At 37.8% G+C, this 5,702-nt stretch overlaps 1 pseudogene; it reads left to right on the forward strand.

Moving 5' to 3' along the window:
• The first annotated feature begins 4,862 nt into the window (after positions 1 to 4,862).
• LOC102839342 lies at positions 4,863 to 5,354 on the forward strand (annotated as a pseudogene).
• The last annotated feature ends 348 nt before the right edge of the window (positions 5,355 to 5,702 follow it).

Genomic DNA, 5,702 nt, shown 5'->3' on the forward strand with positions numbered 1-5,702 from the left:
TTACATTGAGCTGAAACCTATAGAGAAGGCTGTGGTCTTTGATTTTCAACATTAAGTATTTTAACTCCTCTGCCCTCACAGCAAGCAAGTTTGTATCATCTGCATATCACAGGTTGCTAATGAGTTTTCTTCCAATCTTGATTCCATATTTTCTTCATATAATCCAATTTTTTGGATTATTTGCTCACTATACAGACTCCACGGTACTTAACAACAACAACATACAGATTGTAGTGTTTACGAATCGGGCTGCGAACCGCAAGGTCAGCAGTTTGAAACTACCAGCTGCTCCGCAGGAGAAAGATGAGGCTTTCTGCTCCCATAAAGATTTGCAGCCTCGGAAACCCTGTTCAGGGTCGCTATGGGTCGGAACCAACTTGAAGGCACTTAACAACAACAACAACATACAGATTGAATAAGTATGGTGAAAGAATACAACCCTGGTGCACACTTTTCCTAATTTTAAACCATTTGGTGTTGCCTTGTTCTGTTCAAACAACTGCCTCTTGGTCTACGTACAAGTTCCTCATGAGCACAGTTAAGTGTTTCAGAATACTCATTCTCCACAATATTGTTCTTAGCTTTTTATGATACACACAAGGCTTTGCATATCAATAAAGCACAGGTGAATTATTGTTCTGATACTCTCTGCTTTCAACCAAGATCCATTTGATATTAGCAATGATAATCTTTGTTCCCTGTCCTCTTCTGAATCTGGATTGGACCTCTGAGAGTTCTCTGTCAATGTATGGTTGCAGCTGTTTTTGTATTATTTTTATCAACATTTTGCTTGCATGTGATATCAATTATAGTATCCAATAATTTCCGCATTCTGTTGGGTCACCTCTCTTTGCAATGACACAAATGTAAGTCTCTTCCAAACAGTTTGCTAGGTAGTTGCCTTCTAAATTTCTTAGCATAAATGAGTGAGTGCCTCCAGAGCCACATCAGTTTATAGAAAGATTTAAACGTGTATTTCATTTATTCTAGGCACCTTACCTTGAACTTCTTCCTTCAGTATCATTGGTTCTTGATAATATGCTATCTCTTAAAATAGTTGAACATCAATGAATACAGTGACTCTGACTATGCCTTTCTTCTTCTTTTGATGCTTTCTGCATCATTAAATATTTTACCAATTTGTTGTTGTTAAGTGCCATTGAGTCAGTTCCAACTCATAGTGACCCTGTATAGGGTTTCTGAGGAGTGACTGGTGAACTTGAACCCATATTTTACTCATAGAATCCTTCAAAATAGCAAGTCAAGTCTTGAATTTTTCTTAGGTTCCCTCGGCTTGAGAAATGCTGAATGTGTTTTTCTCTTTATACCATTATAATATTTTATATTGTACCATTATTATATTTTACTTTGTCTTCTCGATCTAAACTTTTAAGTTTTTCTGTTCAGCTCTTGTACTTCCTCATTTCTTCTATTTCTTCCATTTGATTAAGCATTTCAATGCTGTAAACAAGTTTCAGAATCTCTTCTGACATCCATTTTGGTCCTTTATTTCTTTCTTGTATTCTTAATGACCTTTTGCCTTCTTCCTGTGTGATGTTCTTGATGTCACTTTCGACTCTTCTGGTCTTCAGTCTTTAGTATCTGCTGAATTAAATCTGTTCTTCAGATGACCTGTCAATTCAGGTGGGTTATGTTCAAGATCACATTTTTGCTCTCATGGTCTTGTTTTAAATTTCTCCAATTTCAGCCTGATCTTGTGTATAAGCAATTGATGTCCTTTTCCACAGTCTGTCACTAGCCTTGTTTTGGCTGATGATATGGAGCTTTTCCACAACCTCTTTCCACAGACATTAATTTGATTTCAGAGAAACAGAGGAAGACCTCAGCAAGATGGGTTGGCAAAGTGGCAGCATCAATGAGCTCAAGTGTGGCAGTGATTGTGAGGTTGGCCCAGGATTGGGCCAGTGTTTCGCTCTGCTGTGCATAAGGTCGCTATGAGTTGGTACCAACTTGATGGCACCTAACAACAACAACAACAATATTACATCAGATGAGGTCCACGTGTATAGTCTTTTATGTTGCTTAAAAAAGGTATTTGGAATGAAGTCATTGGTCTTGAAAATTTCTATAATCCAATCTCCAGCATCTTTTCTATCACCAAGGCCATATTTTCCAACTAGTGATCTTTCCTCTTTGTTTTCAATCTTTGCATTCCAATCACCAGTAATTATCAATATATCTTTGTAGAGGTCCTATGTTGGGGTCCAGCCTCGACAAGGAAGTGTGGATGTCACGAAGAAAGGAGATCTGGAGGCGAAAGTGATAGAGAAAGAGAGAGATGAAATATATACAAAAAAAGACAGACACACAGATATGATGCAAGCTGGCGGGTCGGCAGATCTGCAAACATATTGCCTAGCATTGCACACAGAACTCATTCTACCTCATTCTTTTATTCTCTTTTTTAGGGAGGGATTTGTTACAAAGGAAGGATGTAATTCACAAAGGGAGGATGTGATTCTTTAGCTAAGATATGATACAGAACTGAAATGTGATTAATCATTCAAAACAGGACATAATGATTCACAGGAAAAACTTTTAAGATATTTTCATGGTTTTCTTAACAATCTAACATTTTTATTTTTACAGAAAAAAGGTTCAATCAAGCTGTTATATGTTAACTTTTAGGCTTAAATGATCTAGAGCAGTGAGGTGTGGTTTCTCAAGGATACTTAACATAAAGCAAGGTTCTTGAAAGGAGCCAAGTTGTCTCTGTACACTTTGCAAACTTTTGTTTGTGAGCAAGATCTCAGGCATTGGGCTTCATTTATCTATATCTAAAATGCTACATTGTTCTCAATTATCACATTTCTATATACTTTCAGGAGGAAGGAGAGCATCTGGGTTACACTGATTATATTCAGAGGCGGTTTAATGGGGCTGCCACTATTATCCTTTAATCCAACATTCCCAGAATTTACCATTTCATTTTACTTACAAACCTTGGGTAGTTTTTCTCTAAAAACCTTTTCTCATATTCCCAATATACCTGTTCCTGGCCTTTCTGAAGTATCTGAGGAAACTTTTACTGTCTTAGATCTAAAAAGGGGTTTCAAACCCATTATTGTTCATGGATATCAAACATAACTGAATAATCAAATAAGGAGCAGTCTGACATTCATCCCAGGTGGCTATCACTTGTTCCTCAGAAAGATTTGTTCCCAAGACTCCATGCACTGCCAACACAGTGGAGACATTAAGAGAGGCATTGTAAAAGAAACCATTTTCTCAGAAGCTACAATTACTGGAGTTAGAAGCATAGAATGAACAATATTAGGACCAAAGAAAATTATACAGAGGTAGCCAACCAGTGAGTTTGCAAAAACCAATGAACCCGGGACGTCAGGAGGTCACTTCCTTGGCTCTCAGAGTCCATGGCTCGCTATCTTGAGGAGAGCCTCGGAATTGGATTTTCGTCCATGTCACAGGGCCACTGATCAACCCAGGGTCTGCGTATGCTGACGCCAGTATATCTTGATTGCATGCTTGATCAATTTCAGTGTGAAGAAGTTGGTAGAATTCTTCAATTTCATCATTAGTGTCTTTAGTGGTTGGTGCATAAATTTGAATAATAGTGGCATTAACTGGTCTTCCTTGTAGGCATATGGATATTATCCTATCACAGACAGTGTTGTACTTCAAGAGATCTTGGTATGTTCTTTTGATGATGAATGTGATAGAATTCCTCATCAATTTTTCATTTCCAGCATAGTAAACTATGTCATTGTCAAATTCAAAATGGCTAATACCAGTCCATTTCATCAGATGTTCCATCTTTTCATGCCATTGTCTCTGCCACAGTTATGCTGTTGCTGTAGGTATGATCTTGTGCTCCACTCATGTGCTCCCTTCTTGATGACCTGGGATATGTTGTTCCTGCAGTGAAAGATTAACTACTCCCCCTTTTAGTTACGCATGTTCTACAATTACAGTTGTGACAATCACAATTAATCCTGCTAACAATTACTCACAACTGAATCACAAAATTATATTACAATCATCTCCCCAGATCCATCTGAAAAAAAGGAAAACTATTCAGTGGGGATTCTACATTAGCCTCCTCATTCTGAAACTAAGCACACTTGTGAAAGCTTGTAAGCCAGACATCTCATGCTGTTATAGCACTCCCATTTTTGATCACATGATTGAATTTTGCAATACCAACAACTTCTTCATTGCAGATGTTTTTTCAACAACTAAAGGTTGGCCCTCACCTGATGATACACAGGAATCAAACTAACTACATCTGTTGAAAGAGATGATGGAGAAGCTCAATATCATTTGAGAAGCTCAAAATTGCAGGAGAGATGAGCCATTGTTCATATACAAGTTCAGGTTGAAGTTGAAGAAAATTAAAACAACTCAACAAGAGCCCAAAGATAACTTGAATTTATAACTATCTCAAGAACAGATTTTATGCATTAAAAACTACTGGATGAAAACCAGAAAAGTTGAGAAAGTTGTGAAATGACATCAAGAACATCATACATGAAAAAAGGAAAAAATCATTAAAAAGACAGAAAATAAAGAAAAGACCAAAATAGATGTCAGAAGAGACTCTGAAACTTCCTCTTGAACTTAGATAAGCTGTAGTCACAGAAAGAAATGAAGAGCTGAATAGGAAGTTTCAAAGAGCAGCTGAAGAACACAAAGTAGTTTTATAATGAAATGTACAAATACATGGAGTTAAAAAAAATCAGAGTTTCCAAAGCTGAAAAAACTTAAGAAGAAATTCAAACCTTGAAGTAGTCTATGGGCAAAATACTGAATGACAGAGGGAGCATCAAAAGAAGATGAAAGGGCTGTCGGCTGGAGCCGCCATCTTGCTGTAATCCATCAAAATGATGAACACAAAGGGAAAGAGGCAGGGCACCTGCTATATGTTCTCCAGGCCTTTCAGAAAACATGGGGTCATTCCTTTGGCTACATACATGTGCATCTACAGGAAAAGTGATATTGTGGACATCTAGGGAATGGGCATAGTTAAAAAAAGGCATGCCCCACAAATGTTACTATAGCAAAACTGGAAGAATCTACAATGTGACCCAGCATGCTGTCGGCATTGTTGTGAACAAGCAATCAAGGGCAAGATTCTTGCCAAGAAAATTTATGTGTGCATTGAGCATATGAAGCACTCTAAGAGCAGAGATAGTTTCCTGAAGTGAGTGAAGGAAAATGATCAGAAAAAGAAGGAAACCAAAGAGAAAGATACCTGGGTTCATCTACAATGCCAGTCTGTTCCCCACAGAGAGGTGCGCACTTTGTGAGAACCAATGGAAAGGACCCGGGAGCCTGAGCTGCTAGAACCTATTCTCTATGAATTCATGGCATAACAGGAATAAAATAAAGATGTCTGAGGTGTAGAAAAAAGAAGAAGATGAAAGGAATTTACAGAGTCACTATAACAAAACAAACTGGTTGATACTCATTCCAAGAGGTACCATATGATTAAGAACTGATGGCACTTAAGGAAGAAGTCCAAGCTACACTGCAAGCATTGGTGAAAACAACGCTTTGGGAACTGGCAAAATACAAATTGAAATGTTTTAACAAAGTGATGCAGCACTGGAGGCACTCAATCATCTATGCCAAGAAATTTGAAAGACAGCTACCTAGCCAAAAATTGGAAGATATCCATATTTGTGCCCATTCCAAAGAAATGTGACTCAACAGAATGTGGA

This window comes from Chrysochloris asiatica, unplaced genomic scaffold (assembly GCF_000296735.1).
Source record: "Chrysochloris asiatica unplaced genomic scaffold, ChrAsi1.0 scaffold00087, whole genome shotgun sequence".
NCBI classification, from domain to species: Eukaryota; Metazoa; Chordata; class Mammalia; order Afrosoricida; family Chrysochloridae; genus Chrysochloris; species Chrysochloris asiatica.